Raw genomic sequence first — 17,241 nt, forward strand, 5'->3', positions numbered from 1 at the left:
TAACTTATTTAAAAAAAAAAAAAAACAAAACAAAATTAAATTTTTTAATAAAGAAACACATCATTGGTATTTAGAAAACTAAAAATGTTTAAATATTTTTTTTATTTTACAATATTGGTCACAAATCACAAACTTCCTTTTCGTTTACCTACACCTGTGTAGTTTCTACTTGCAACAATTTCGGTCGCACTATCACAATATTCTTCCATTTCAAATATAAAAAAGTCAAAATAAACTGTCCCAACTTGATTAAATGGTTGAATAAACAATGACGCTGAGCGAACTCGATTCAAAGAAGACAATCACGGTTGTGATTGCTCATTTACATTCATGTGTTCGATCAACTCATGTTGCTGAACACATCAAACCGTCTCGAACGCTCATGTTTGATTGTGAGTGAAGTGATTCAAACTGAGCGTTTGATTCGATCAGAAGCGAAAACGGTCATTTCATTCAGATCAAACTAAACGACTGAATCAACAAAAATCGTGTAAGAAACCGAGTATGCTTGAATTTTTGCATACTCGTTGCAGCCCTCTGATATAGAGGTTTCAATATACAAAGAAGACCCAGAGGTCTCCTATAAGGACAGAACATGCAGAGGTCTTCTATATATGTGGAAGACACACAGATATTTTTAATGGATAGAAGACCCAGAAGTTTCTGTGTAGATGGATGACCCAGCGGTAATCTATATAGATAGAAGTCCCAGGTCTTCTACATGGATGGAAAACCCATGTATGAGTATATATGGAGAGAGGTCTTCATTCCAAAGGGATCACCCTGGTGTATTATATACGGATAGAAGACCCTGGGGTCTTCCGTATGAATTGAAGACAAAGATGTCCTTTGAATTTATAGAAGACTAAGATACCAACATAAAGAAGATCCAGGGTTCCTCTGTATAGATTGAATCCCCAGAGACCTTCTATACAGGTAATAGACCCTGAGGTCTTCTATATGGGTTGAAGACGCAGACGTCTTCTATATGGAAGGCAAAAAGCTATTCAAGATTCAGAAGTGCTCTATATAGAAAGAAAAGCTAGAGTTTTTCTATGTATAGAAGAGGTATTTTATGGATAGATGACCTACAGGCGAATTACAGGTATTCTATGGTAAAGACATAAAGGTTCAAGGATAAGCCTGGATTTTAAGCATACTGTGTCAAGAATCAACAAACTTATAATCAAAATTGTTTGAAAAACTATTTTTAAGGATCAACAAACCCAGATTTTTATAGAATATATTTTCAAGGATCGATAGGCCAGTAAACAAATATGTCAATAAGCGTGGATTTTTTTAAAGAAGAATATTTTATTAAGGATCAACCAACAGAACAATAAAAGTGATTTTTGGAATATTCAAATCTATGTTTTTAGACTAGACCCAGAGGGCTTCTGTATGGAAAGCAAAGAGCTATTCAAGATCCAGAAAATCTCTATATGGATGTAAGAAGGTCTTTTTATGGATGGAAGACCTACAGACGACACATAGGTATTCTATGGTAAATACATATAAGTTTAAGGACGAACATGGATTTTTTAAACATATTGTCAAATAGGTTTTTAGAATCTTTTATGGATAACTCCAAAAAAGCTACGAGGATCAATAGCTCAATAGACCTCAATTTTTATGCAACAATTTTTTTCAAGGGTCGATATGCCAATGAATTTGGATTTCTAAGGACTTATAGAAATAGTTTTTTTTTCAAGGATCGATAGACAAATAAATCCACAAACAAGGTTTTTTAAAGAATATTTTTTCAAGGATCGATCCACAGGGCAATAGTGGTAATTTTCGAATTTTCAAATCGATTTTTTTAAAATATGTTTTAAAGAATAACAAGAGAATAAACTTTACTTTTTAAAAAATATTTTTTCAAGAATAAACCGACAGGACAATAAAGGTGATTTTTGGAATACTCGAATTGATTTTTTGGATTTTTTTAAGGACCAGGTGTATTTTTGAAGAATAATTTTTAAGGACCAAAAGGGTAATCCTCGTATATTTTTTAAGGATATTGTTTCCAGGACTAATATAATTTGATAATGTGGTTTTTGTGTTTACAGAACTCTCTGAAATTATGTAATTAGAAATAATTAAAAAAATCACTCTGTGCATTAGTAATGATTGCGGAGATGACTCTCAATTTTGTTTTTAACCGCTTACATTATAATATTGAATAACATTTCTATTTGTTTACAATAAATAAATGTAAGTTTTTTCTGTTTTTCATTTTTTTTACATTACCGCCACAACGATTATTTAGGAAACAAATATTTATTTTTTACAGCGACTTGCTAAAAACTACACAATTTTGTTAACTAAACAAAAGCCATTAATCGCTCATTAAAACGCAGTACCGTAGCTGGCGATGTATGGAGTAGCTGGCTGGCTGGCGGACAAAATATTTGTGCAAAGTTGTAACACTCGACCAGTTACGGGTAATTAAAATTTTGCCACCAGTCAGCCTGTTGCTCAATCCGTTGTAGAGTTGTTATTTTGTAATAGAATTTTTGTTGATTTTTTTCTCTAAGATACCAAATTAAAAACAAAACATAATATTTACAAACAAATACATGCACACGTGCATTCTTAAATAAAAAACAATTGTTGTGAGAGAGAAATCGAATTATCACAATCAACATTCATTCCGAAAGACATACACACACAGTCGCTCTCTCATTGTGTTAAGGTCAAAGCTGGTTTTAATTCATTGGATTTTTCTTCAATTCCATTGCTGTTGCGAAAATTTTGCAGATTCTTGTTGATGTGTTTTTTTGGAGAGGGGAGAAAAAGGGGTTAATGCCAGTTTTAATAAAAATTTCCTACGATTTTCAAGTTTTTCTTAATATTTTGTTGCAATAATGAAAATTGCAAGGCGACCAGCTGCCACCACCCGAAGCTAATTTTTGTATTGAAAATTATTCAATTCAAATTTCGTGTAAAATAAAAACCAAGAATTTATAATTGTTTTAATTTTTGCTGTGAGAGAAAAAAAAACCGATCAAATAATTATTCCAACCTTAGAACAAATAATTCAATGATCATCGAATGACATTTGTCATATTTTGAACTTGAAATTAAAAAAGACCTTCAAGTAAAGAGAGGCGAATAGGTAACATTTGAATGAGTATCAATTCTGTAATTGTGGATTTTTCAGAATATTTTTGTTAAATATCAATGGAGGTGTAAGCGTGGATTTAGCTGATGGATGTATTTTCATCGAATTTCTAAGATCAATTTTAAGGACCAAGAATTATTTATTTAATAGTAATAATTTTTGTATTTCGAGGCACATCTTTTGAGGGATAATAAAAATAAAAAATCGTGATTTTCTTGGAATAATTATTTTTAAAGACCATCAAAGGCGATTTTTTAGGAATAATTTCTGAGAGAGTTTTTTTTTTTTTTTTGAAGAAAATTCTTGAAAGACCAGTGGTGCATTTTTACGATTTTTTTAAATCAACTGTAAATTTATTTAAATTATTCTTTTGGAGTGAATGTTTTAAGATTTTTTTATGCTAATAAACGTGGATTTTTGAGACGTGGATTTTTGTTAAAATTTTTTAAGGAATATTCTCAAAAAATTAATAGGTCAGAAAATGGGAATTAAAAAAAATATTTTTTGAAGGAAGTGATCTTTAAAACCTTTTTTAAGAAAATTTTTAGGACCAAATAGCCAATAAAAGTGGATTTTTATAAATCGGCATTGCCGACAGCTGCATACCCTCAGCCAATGTTCGATTATTTAAATATATTTTGACTTCTGTTGTGATTATTCAAATTATTGACCCTCTATGGAATCGGTTCCGAAGGAATGAGCCAATATTGTCCATTTCGTATCGGACCTAAATGAGTATGACACAAATATTTCGACGTGCTAGGTTTGGACTATATCGACTACTTTCTTCATTTTTAGAAAATGTTGAAATATGCGTGAGTTGCCAGATATAGTCGACCCTCTAATGCTGATAAAACCAGTAAGGAAAGGTCAAAGTCGGGCGGAGCTGACTATATGATACCCTCCATCACTATTCGTCCCAAACAAAACAAAAAAAAAAATTCAAATTGGGAATTTATGTGAAGTAGATGATACCAACTACGAACCTTATTTGAATGCAGATCATGACTCTAGAGTAGTCACAATTTGGGAACTATATCCAACTCTGAATCGATTTTCAACAAATTCGACAGAGGCTTTTGTACCTCTAGTACCAAATAACCCGTTCCAGTATAGTGCACGATATGACTTCGATAAGGATTATATTAAAAACTTTTTATTGGAGCATGAGACATACCGGACCGAGTTTCGCCAAATGGAAAAATTTCGTTAAAATCTATCCAATTTTGGCTGATATTACATGTATTGCGGACAATAACCGTAAAATCGGATTAATATGTATATCGAAGGTACGTACAAATCTGAATCGATCTCCATATAATTTGGCAAAATTATTTTCGAGCAGTATCTGATATCTGGTAAAATCAAATATCATTGTTGTGGAGTACACATGAGACTTTAACCCCAAATCGGATGTAACATATATATGGAAGATATAACAATATCTGAACCGATTTTCACCAAAAACTTGAAGTGCTTGCTTTTGGGCTGAATTCCGTAAGAAGTGGAAAAATTCAGTCCATTTGGGCTGATATTAGACATTCGGTGCACATTAATCCTAAAATCGGATAAATATATATATGGGAGCTATATCCAAATCTGAACCGATCTTGAAAAAATTTTGGATACTTATTTCTGAGCTGTATCTGATATCTGGTACCAAAGTGCTATTATTCACTCCATTTGGGCTGATATTAGCCATTTGGTGAAGAAAAAACTTGATATTGGATAAACATATATTTGGAAGCTATATCCAAATCTGATCCGATCTCGAGGTATTTCTGGTCTGTATCTGATATCTGGTACCAAATATCTTTCTTCTTCTTTCATCTCAATCGGATAATAAATGAAACCTGGATGTGTGAAATATGAAGAGAACCGGATGCTTATTTCAGATTTTATAATTGTTTTAGTTATTCCACACCTTTGACACTTTGTGAGGGAGGTACCAGAAGGAATGATCCGATTTCTTGTGTTAATGGAAATATTGAGATGTGTCACGTCTGAATGGAATCGGTTATTAATTTCACGTTCTATGAGCTTCAGGGCAATTCAATTTTTGGACCCAATTGTGGGGGAGATACCAGAAGGAGTGGACCGATATTTCCCATCCTCACACCAGATCGTGGGTTAATAAAAATATTGTGATTTGTGAAATTTAAAGTGAATCGGATGCTTTTTTGCAAATTTTATTAGAGTTATAATTATTCGAAATCTTGATATTGGGGAGGTATTTGATGGAGTGGGCCGATATTGTCCATTTTCGCACCTGACCTAGGACTGGTACAAACAATAGGATTTACAACGTTGGAGCAACATCGGATTATCCTATCCTTTCTGTGAAGTAAAATATTTTCCTTGAAAATTTCGACCTTTTGTGGGGAAGGTACCAGAAGGAGTGGACCGATATTGCCCATCTACTAACTCGAACTGAATTTGACAATAACATTACGATGTTTCAAGTTTGGAGCAAATTTGATACTCCCTTCGAGAGTTATCGAGCGCAAAAGCCATCCAGGCAGACAGACAGATGAGGTACGTTTTGGCCGTATCAAATGATATATACCCTCTCTAGCCATATGGCTGAGGGTATAACAGCGTGTTCTTTTGTATACACTCAGCCATATGGCTACAGAGGGTGTATATCATTTGATACGGCCAAAATCTGGCAAATCTGGCATGTTGCAATATTTGTATTATATATATAGGTCCGATACGAAATGAACAATTTCGGTCTATTCCTTTGGAAGCTACTCCTCAACAATTCGAATAATCATAGCAGATCTCAAAATTTATTTAAATTATCCAACATTGACTGAGGGTATACATCTGTCCGCAAAGTCGACTGATACTTTTTAACTTTTTTTCTTTTTTGACACCTCAAAAGCTCACGATTTCCTTTTACTGAGAATGCTTCTTCTTTGTTTTAAAATGATTTCAAAACCCCCTCCAAGTATTCTGCTAAAATTCCCAGCACTTAATCGGAACAGACAAGCGGTGCAGGGGAAGACAGCCGCCGTCAAATGCTACCGGATTTCTGCCTCTAAATCGCTGAAAATGTTTTGCAACAATTCGTCGATGACATTGATGTGGCTGCAGTACAACAAATATGCCACACACCGACACGCACGTATGTGTTTGCCTCTGCCAAGCTAAACTATAGATCAATCGGCCGATTCACTGACTGACTAACTTGGCTAAAACACGACCCGTACTTGTTTGTACAGTTCAAATTACTACCCCAATCACAGATAGGCAGGCAGTCAGTCCGACTTATGCTAACTAATAAAACAAAATCTACCAGCTAACTAGCCGGATTGACTACATAGTTACAACAATAACAACAACAACTGCTAGTATGAATGCTTGGCTGTTAATGAGAAGAGGGAGAGGAGGGTGATGAGGAGGAGGGGAGAGAGAGAGAGAAGCGGCTTGGTAGGTCACAAATTGTAATGCAATAAAGTCAAAATAATTACAAGGAAAACCACTGCAGAAGTGCAATGCAGTAACGAGCTGCATCGTTGTTGTTGTGGTTGTTGTCATTGTTGTAATTTTTGTTGTTGTTTTATTCTCATCGATACAAAACCGAAAGACAAGGTCAATGTGTGATGATAGACTGGCGGCCTGTGAGCATGTTTCGGTGTCTCAGATTGCATACAGTGGCAGGCGGTTATAAGGAACTGCTGCGATTCGGAAATTTGAAGGATACCAACCTGTGGTTCTCCCATGCACCTTGTTACAGATGTGTAGAAATATTGAATATAAGGAATTGGAAAACGTAAGTTCCTTATAACTATCATTGCCTGTATATCTTCTCCACTGGATTCAATTCCACTTCTATTCAGGCTGTAATTGTTCTTTTTAACTGGTATTGTTTAAATGTTAAAGCAAAAATTAAAAAGCTGTAAGTTCTGCCAGGCCGAACATTGAATACCCTCCACCATTTAGAACAAATTTGGCAATTTCAAAAACAAAAAAAAAGATAAATGAATAAAATCCGTTAAAAATTCTGTTAAAATCTTAAAAATACCGAATGTAGCCGTTACATTAGGGTCTATACGACGACGTGGACCTGCATAAGCAACTTTTGTCATAAGCTATACCAAAACCTGGACCTGCTCAGACAACTTTCTTTCATAGGCTGTAGAATCCATTACGAACTTCAAATATTAAATTTGAAACAATTCCAGTGAAAAATGTCGCAAAAATCACCAACATACCGAATATCGGGAGCCAATGTTATATGGGGGCTATACGAAGATGTGGACTTGAACAGACAATTTTCGGTCTTAGGCTGTAGTATCCATGACGAACTTCAAATACCAAATTTGAAACATTTGCGGTGAAATAATGTCGCTTAAATCACCTTCCGAATATTGGAAGGTGCCGTTATGTGGAGGTTATACCAAAGCATGGACCTGCACGGACAATTTTCTATCATAGGATGTAGTATCCAATACGAACTTCAAATACCAAAATTTGAAACATTTCCGGTGGATACTGTCGCTAAAATAATCAAAATGCAGAATATCGGGTGGTTCCGATATGTGGGGGCTATACGAAGACGTAGACCTGCATAGACAATTTTCTGTCACAGCCTGTAGTATCCATGACGACCTTCAAATACCAAATTTGAAACAATTCCGGTTAATAATGTCGCTAAAATAATCAAAATGTAGAATATCGGGTGGTTCCGATACATTGGGCTATACGAAGACATAAACCTGCACAGACAATTTTCTGTCATAGCCTGTAGTATCCATTACGAACTTCAAATACCAAATTTAAAACATTTCCGGTGAAGCGAGGAACTTCATTTTTAAATCACTCTTGGGTGGGGCGTGCTGAGTCCTGTTGGAATGTCTAAGGTCTGCAGCCAAAATATTTGCGTGCCCAAGGCTTTAATACACCCTCCAGATTATTTTCGCCATAATATTCTGTATTTGCTCTAAAGTCACGGTCGATTAATACGAGCGGAGAGCGACAATCGGCTGTTATGGCGGCCCAGACCATCACCATGGCCAAATGACACCATCACACGCTGCCCGAATGTTGCTCTGCGGCATTTTGGCCCATTCCCGGCGAAGCTCTTGCTTGTGGTGACCCACACTTTGGTAGTTTTTAGTGCCAACCTTGCTTTCCAAAATACTCCAGACACAATAGGCCAAAGGTTTGGTATTCGGAGATTTTGGTGGCTATTGTGCGCTGGAAATAAAGCGAGGAACCTCGAGGGTGGCGCATGCTGACTGTGATGGTGCTGAGTCCTGATGTAATGTCCAAGGTCTGCGACCAAAATGTTTAAGTGCCCAAGGCTTTAATACACCCTCCAGAATATTTTCGCAATAATATTCGGCATTTATTATGATGCCCCCATCCATCGACCACCGGCTGTTATGGCGGCCCACACCATCACCATAGCCGGCACTTGAGTTCTGGTGGCCAACCGAAGGTGCATATTTTCAGCTGACCTCTTTGGCAAGTAAAGAGGATCATTTTGTTTGGTTACAAACTGCTGGACAACGAATGTTTTCTCATCGCAGAAACCGAAATTCGTCAGTTCACAACTTTCGGCCAAGCGAAGCAACTCTTTACCTCTTTTGAGTTTATTTTCTGTTCTTTCTGTTGAGGTGTAAGTTCTTGGACATTTCCGAATTTCAATGGATTTACCCCGAGATAATTTTTCAATATTTGCCAAATGGAATATTGCGATAAGTTCAGCTCACGAGCCATTTTTCAGCAACTGCAACGCGGGTTTCGATCAAGTCGCTTCTTTACTTTTCGAACCATTTCGTTCGGAAGCTGGAGTGATTTTTACAGACACACATCGCTAAATCGATATGGGATTTCATGCTGATCAGGAATATATATACTTTGTGGGGTTTAAAATGTATAATGTCGAGGTGTTACTAACGGAATGACAAACTTAATATACCCTCCAAACTATGGTGGAGGGTGTAAAAAACGTAAGTTCCTCATAACCACCTTTGCCTGTATATCTTCTCCATCGGACGCCATTCCACTTCCATTCAGGCTGTAATTGTTCTGGTTAACTTGTTTTGGTTAAATGTTTATAAAAACGTTGCTAAATTTCTGTATTTCTGCCAAGAGGAACGCATCGGAGTGGCCTGTGGATCGTGGCCAACGAAGAAAAAAACAAAACTTGATTTGTTTGGTTTTTTTTGGCAAAATATTTTTCCATTTTTTCAATTTTTAGCGGATTTTTTGGCCACCACTTGGCATTTGTTTGGCGAATGTCGTTTAGTTGGTCAGGGAGGAGGACGTTGAGTTTGCGCAATGGAGACCTTGATTGGTTGGTTGGTTAATTTTTTTTTTTTTTTTGAAAACAGGTACTGATTATAAATTGTTGATGGTGATGGCTAAACTTAAAAATATATTAGAACTTAATAAATTAAATAAATATTTTGTATTGAAACAGTATTTGTAACAGTATTTATCTAAAATTATTTTTGTGAAAGTTCTGAAATAAATCGAACATCATAAATTAGGTATTAATTAGAACTCGTTACGCTTCTCACCAACGCTGAATAACTGATCTCAAAGAATTAACGTTTTTCGGATAAATTTTGCGTTGGACTATTTTTATTTTAACGGCACCTTTTTCAAATCCCACTGACGTATTAACGTTCTACTATAAATATAGAAGCGCAAATCAGGTACTTATAAATGATAACTGTTGTTCGGAATTAAAAAAAATAAATAAATTATTAATTATTTTATTTGCAACACTTGATCATGTGACAATTCTAAAATTAGTAAAAATTATTTAATCAAAATTCAGACACGTCAGTCGACGCTCTAGAATCGGAAATATTTTTAAATTATTAAATTGAAACAAGTTAAAAAGTATCAATCGATGTTGCCGACAGCTGCATACCCTCAACCAATATTTGAATATTTAAATATATTTTGACTTCTATTATGATAATTCATATTGTTGACCCTCTATGTAGCAGGTTCCGAAGAAATGAGCCAATATTGTCCATTTCGTAGCGAACCTAAATAAATATGATCTAAATATTGCAACGTGCCAGGTTTGGACTATATCAACTCGAGTATTCGAAAGGAGTATACCATTCGGTCTAAACTTGGTATATCGTAATAATATTTTTCAAATTAGATCGAGTTCGGAGAAAGGCATAGCTGGAAATTTTCAAAAAAAAAAAAAAAAAAAAAAAATTACTGCTCAGAAAGAGAAAGGATAGCCCGATTTTGCTTCAACTTTGAAAATTCTAATATTTGCATCAGTGCTATGTCAGGTGAGAAAATGGACAATATCGGTGCACTCCATCAAGTACCTTCTCCACAAAGGGTCAACATTTTGAATAATTACAACTCTTATGAAATGTGATGTAAGAGTTCGATTGTCCTCAAATTACACACATCCCAATAATATTTTTATAAACCCAAGACCTGGTGTTAAGATGAAATATATCCATCCACTCCTTCTGGTACCTCCCTTACAAGAGGTCAAAATTTTAAATAGCCATTAACCTCATAAAAAGCCAAAGTAACATTCGATTCCATTAAGACTTGGTACGTCGCAATATTTTCATCAACATAAGATCTGTACGGTAGAGATCGGGACATTTCTTCTGGTACCTCCCCGAAAATTTTGAATAACAAATACGATCATAAAATCCGAAATAAGCAACCCTTATAACCCTTGTAAAATGTGATGTCGGAGTCCGATTGTCTTCAAATTACACCAATCACAATATTTTTATATCCTCCACTACAGCCTTTGACAGAAAATTGTCTGTGCAAGTCCACGCCTTCGTATAGCCCCATATAAGGGTACCTCCCGATATTCGGTATTTTAATGATTTTAGGGACATTTTTCACCAGAATTGTTTCAAATTTGATATTTGAAGTTCGTAATGGATACTACAGCTTACGACAGAAAATTGTCTGTGCAGGTCCACGTCTTGGTATAGCCCACATAAAACGGAACCTCCAGGTATTCGGTATTTTGATGATTTTAGCTACATTATTCTCTGGAATTGTTTCAATTGTTTGGTATTTGAAGTTCGTAATGAATACTACAACCTATGACAGAAAATTGTCTGTGCAGGGCCACTTCTTCCTATAGCCCCTATATTACGTTACCTCCCGATGTTCAGTATTTTGTTGATTTTAGCGACATTTTCCACCGGAATTATTTCAAATTTGGTATTTGAAGTTCGTAATGAATACTACAGCCTATGGCAGAAAATTGTCTGTGCAGGTCCACCTCTTCGTAAAGCCCCTATATAACGGTACCTCTCGATATTCGGTATTTTGGCGATTTTAGCGGCATTTTCCACCGAAATATATTTGATATTTGAAGTTCGTAATGGATAATATAGGTCCACGTCTTCGTATAGCCCTCATATAACGGTACCTGCCGATATTCGGTGTTTTTGATTTTATCGACATTATAACCGATTTTTTTTTTAAGTTTCGCATTTGAATATTGTTATGGCTTATGACAAATGTTACCTACGCAGATTCATGTCGTCGCATAGACCCTAATATAACAGCTACATTCGACAGTTTTAAGATCTTAACAGAATTTTTAACGGATGTTACTGTTTTTTTGAAAATTGCCAAATTCGTTCCAAATGGTGAAGGGTATTCAAAGTTCGACCCGGTCGGACTCACTGCTTTTTAACTTGTTGTAGTTCGACTTTCCAAAATCCCCTTAGTTCGTCTATCCTACACAACATCAAAAAACCCCAGTCCTGTTTTCAAAGTACCAAATGTAGTACTACTTCGTACATTTTTGTACGTATTTCAAAATCCACTTCCAAATATCATCCCCACCGCACAAAAGTGATTCTAATACCAAATATTAGTCTTCCCCAAAATAGCAAATATAGTATTTTTAATACGAATTTTCAGAACTAGCTCTTTAGCAGTGGTCCCAATACCAACATTTAAAATTTCCTTACAATTTGGATTTCCAAAAACCCTTTGGATCTTGTATCCTACACAACATAAAACAAATAATTAGCAGCATTGAATTTTCAGGATTTGAGCCTAAGTTCACATTGTTGAGGCTATAGAAAATCCGGCCTGTGCAGATTGCTAAAGGGAGAGCGCTGGAAAAACAGTTGATGGTAGCATTGATAGTATCTGAAGACCGTACATTTTTCTAGAACTTCTGATGATAAAAATCTTTTTTTTAGATCTTCTGAAGACAGAAGGCTTTCTCTAGGTCTTCTAAAAACAGAATACATTTCCTAGGCCCTCTGAAGTCGAAATACGATTTCTAGGTTCTCTGAAGACAGGATATATTTTTTTAGGTCTTTTGAAGAGAGGAGGCCTTTTCCTGGTCTATTGAAGACAGAAGAACTAATCATAAATTTTCTACAGACATAAGACCTTTTCTAGGCCTTCTGAAGACAAAACACCGATTCTGGATCTTTTAAAGACAGCATACCATTTCTAGGTCTAATAAAATAAATGTAATTGATAGTATCTGAAGACCATACATTTTTTTAGGACTTCTGATGATAAAAATCTTTTCTTTAGATCTTCTGAAGACAGAAGGCCTTCTCCAGGTCTTCTAAAAACAGAATACATTTCCCAGGTCCTCTGGAGACGAAATACTATTTCTATGTTATCTGAAGACATGATATGTTTTTTAGGTCGTTTGAAGAGAGAAGGCCTTTTCCTGGTCTATTGAAGACAGAAGAACTAATCATAGGTCTTCTACAGACATAAGACTTTTTCTAGGCCCTCTGAAGACAAAACACCGATTCTAGTTTTTTGAACAAAGCATACCATTTTTAGGTCTAATAAAATAAATATAATTTTTGACAGACTCAGGGAAGAGCAAACCATTTATTTCTCTCTATCTCTCTTCTTACGCATAAAACCTGGTTTTGGGAGAACTGCTTCCTGTGGCTACTTTTTTATATTTCTGGGAATAAAAAAAAAAAACTCTTCGAAACCTATTGAAAATCTTCTTTTTATAGTCTTTCACATATATTTACATAAATATCATTAACCATGACTCGTTATATAAATTTTCTAATATTAAAATATTAAAAAAAAAATTTTGTTTATTTTCATTTCAGATTGGATTCAACAAAACTGCCCTTGAAATTTATTAAATAAAGGTAATTTGAATATCCAACCTCTATATACATATTATATATATTATGTCTTTGTGCATTTGTTTATAACAGGCAAAAGGAAACGAGATATACCCATAGTTCTTTTTGATGATCTGCATAGAATCACATTCTGAGTCGATTGTCCGTCCGTCTGTCCATGTATTTTTGTAAACAAAGTACAGTTTGCATTTATTGCCCTATCCAGATGAAATTTTGCACAAATCATATGTTTGGCCCAAAGACGCACCCTATTGAAATTGGAGATATATCTTCGTCCGATTTGCCTTTTATTTTGCACCAAACGTGTAATATTAGCCCGAATGGTATGGAATTGTGCATGTATGATCAGATTGGACCTGAAAATAAGTATGCCAAATTTGATCGAAATCGGTTCAGATATAGCTATAGCTCCCATATATATTGTTCATCCGATTTGTTATTTTTGTCCTCCGCAGCCGTAATATGCACTCTGTAACAACAATATTTGTGGAAATTTATCAAATACAGCTCAGAAATACACTTGCTAAATTTTATCGAGATCGGTTCGGATTTGGATATATCTCCCATATATGACTTCATCCGATTTACTTTTATTGTGCACCAAATATTGTGCACCTAATATTTGTCCAAATGGGTTGGAATTTGGCACATGCGACCGAATTGAGTCTAGAAGCTAGTATGTCAAATTTGGTGAAGATCGGTTCAGATATAGCTATAGCTCCCATATATACTGTTCATCCGATTTGTCATATTTGTTACCCACAGCCGTAATATGCACTCCGTAAGAACGATATTCAGGGAAATATATCAAATACAGCTCAGAAATATCTTTGCCAAATTTTATCGAGATCGATTCCGATTTCAAATTAATTGTGCTCCAAATGGGCAAAACAAGTCCGAATTTAAAAGATACAAAGGCTTCGGCATATTTACTCCTTTGAACTTTAAATAATAATTATAATCATAGGGTGTATGATTAAATTTTCCCAAAAAAACGTTTAATTGTTATGCGGAGCTCTACTAAATTAGCAAAGTGGTGTAGGGTATCATTAAGTCGGCCCTGCCCGACTTTAAGACTTTTTTTTACTGGTTTTCAATTAAATTTACAACAAAAAATATATAGGTCATTACACTAATACCATTTCAATACAAAATAAACTCAAAATTGGTCTAATTTTGACACAACAAAATCTAGCTGTATCAATGTGAACAAACAAACAGACAAACTTGTCACAAGCAAATATGATTGATTGAATCGAATTCAAATAAAAATCGAAAAAAAAATCGATTATCTATTTAGTTGAACTCAAAAAAAGTGCGTCTCGTCGCCGTCTCACCCCCCGTAGCCATGCCACCAACTCTAATTGGATAACAAATTGTCAGCGTGTTTTTTATTTTCTATTTATATTTTTTTATTCTCCCTCTCGTAGCTTAACATCCGAAAGATATTCATCAATTTGTATGGCTGGACAATTTCTATGCCACTAATACAACATTTTTTCCTTTGTTTGAATTTATTTTTATTTCGTTTTTTTTTGTTTTTTTTTCGTTACTATTTTGCCCATAGAATTTTATCGTTTTTTAATGAATCTCCAGTTTCTCCCTGTCTCCTCCTCCTTCTCCTCCGATGTTTAGCTCTTTTTTGTGAAATAATTTCATTTGCTCATTCATTCAATCAATCCAGTTATCTATCTATCTCTTTATCGGGCCATCAATCAATCAATCATTGGCTATCAATGTGACATTGTAGACACATTTTTCAAATTCAAATATTATTAAATGTTGTGCGTGGTGTAGGAGAAGGGGAGGGTGGAAGGAGAAGGGATGAGGGTGATAGTGAATTGGAGGATATTGATTTATTTTAAAACGGAGGGGTGATATGGTTGAGAGCTATGAGCTAATTTAAAACTATTTTTATCATAACTGCTTCTAAGAGACCCTTAACGGCCTAAAAATGTGCCAGTTCTATCTTCAGAAGAACTAAAAGATCTACTTGACTACTTCAAAGGACCCGGAAAAGGTCTATTGAAAAACACAACTGAAAAAGGTTTCTGCCCCAGAAAACCTAAGGGGGACTTCTGAAGACAGAATAACTTGTTCGGGGGTTTCTGTAGAAGACCTTATTCGGGTCCCTTGGAAATAGTAGAACTTTTGTGGAAATGGTCCAACATCTTCAGGAGACTTGTGAAAGGTCATCTATCTATAAAAGATCTGAAAAGCATTTTCTTTCCATTGAAGACTTGTGGAAGGTGTTGTGTCTCGAAAGACCAGGAAAAGACCTTCGATCTTCTGCTGATCTGAAGATCTGGAAAAGGTCCTTTGTCTTCAGAAAATATGGAAAATGTACTACTGTCTTCTGAGTGCCTGCGAAAAATATTTTGTTAATAGAAAACCCTTTTTGTCTCTGAGAAGACTTGAAGGAGGTCTTTCTTCTTCTGAAGACATGGCAAGGGTCTTCTGCCGACTGAAGAACCGGAAACCGTTCTTTTCCTTTAGAAGACCTATAAAAGGTCTTACGTCGTCATAACAAGATCTTCTCTCTTTCCAGAAGAAGACCTAGAAAAGACCCTCCCACTTTTGAAGACCTAGAAAAAGTCTTATGCTTTTGAAATACCAAGAAAAGGTCTTACTCCTTCAGAAGACCCAGAAAAGATCTTCTCACCAACAAAGACCTAGGAAAGGTCTTCTGCCTTCCAAAGTCCTGGAAAATGTAATCGACGCTGCAGAAAGTTTTCCCTCTTCAGATGACCTGGAAAAGTTCTTCTGTTTTTAGAAGAAAAGGCTCCTGTCTTCAGAAGACCTGGAAATGGTCTTGTGTCTTCAGAGAACTTTAGAAAGATCCACTGTCTTTAGGAGACCTAGGAAAGGCCTTCTGCTTTTAAAAGACCTAAAAATGACCGTTTCCTGTCTTCAGAAGATCTGAAAAAATTCATACAATTTTAAAAGACCTGAAATCAGTCTTCTATCTTCAACAGACCTACAAGGTCCTGTGCTGTCTTCAGAAGATATAGCCCTTTTCTATGTCTTCTTCAGAAGATCTGGAAAAGATCTTCTATCATCAAAAGACTCAGAAAATATCTGGTATCTTCAGATGATCTTCTGTCTTCAGTGGATCATAAAGAGCTCCTTCTGGTATCAGAAAACCTAGAAAAGGTCTTCTGTTTTCAGAAGACCAGGTTACAGTCTTAAGTCTTTGGAAGATCTGAAAAAGTCTCCTGGAAAGGACCATCTGTCTTCAATAGATCTAGAAGGTAAAGTAAAGGTATGTTGTATTCAGAAGACATAGAATCGGCTGTCTGTCTTCAAAAGGCCTGAAAGAGGTCTTCTGTCTTTGGAGGACCCTGGAAATGTCTTCGAAAGACCTGGAAGAGAACTAGGTCTGCTGTCTTCAGAGGATCTTAAAAAGATCCTGGTCTTTAGAGTATCTTGGAATCATCCTCTGTCTTCAGAACACCTAAAAATGGACGATCTTAGAAAGGTCCTCCCTCCTCAGGAGATCTTAGAGAGAGATACTCTGTCTTCAGAAGACCAATAAAACCTAGAAAAGCTGTTCTATCTTCAGAGGAACTTTGAAAGTCCTCTGTCTTCAGGAAACCAAAGAAAGGTCTTCCTTTTCAGAAGACGTAAAGAAAGATCTGAAAAAAAGTCTTCCGTTTTTCAGAAGATCTGCAAAGGTCTTCTGTCTTCAAAGGTCTTCTGCCTTCAAAGGTCTTCTGTCTTCTATATTCAGACGACTTAGAAACAGTCTTCTCACTTCAGAGGATTTTAAAAAGACGTGGTCTGGTATCTTCAGAGGATATAAGAAAGAACCTCGGTCTTCAGAGGGTCTTAGAATGATCCTCTACCTCTTAAGTCTTCAGAACGCCTTAGAAAGGTCATTCCTCTTCAGGAGATCTTAGAAAGACCCTCTGTCTTCAAAAGACCACTATAAACCCTTCTATCTTCAGACGAGCCAAAAACGGTCTTTTGTCTTCGTTGGGTCCTTAGGAAGTTGTC

General features: G+C 35.6%; 1 protein-coding gene across 1 annotated transcript in view; it reads left to right on the forward strand.

The window, feature by feature from the left end:
- The window catches only part of LOC131806445 (fatty acyl-CoA reductase wat), a 205,433-nt gene that overhangs the window by 53,509 nt on the left and 134,683 nt on the right, over positions 1 to 17,241 (forward strand). The window contains exon 2 of the mRNA XM_059130538.1: positions 13,207 to 13,248. The gene's annotated coding sequence lies outside the window, so the exon portion shown is untranslated. The remainder of the gene's footprint in view (positions 1 to 13,206; positions 13,249 to 17,241) is intronic.

This window comes from Musca domestica, unplaced genomic scaffold, assembly GCF_030504385.1.
Source record: "Musca domestica strain aabys unplaced genomic scaffold, Musca_domestica.polishedcontigs.V.1.1 76, whole genome shotgun sequence".
Classification (NCBI taxonomy): domain Eukaryota; kingdom Metazoa; phylum Arthropoda; class Insecta; order Diptera; family Muscidae; genus Musca; species Musca domestica.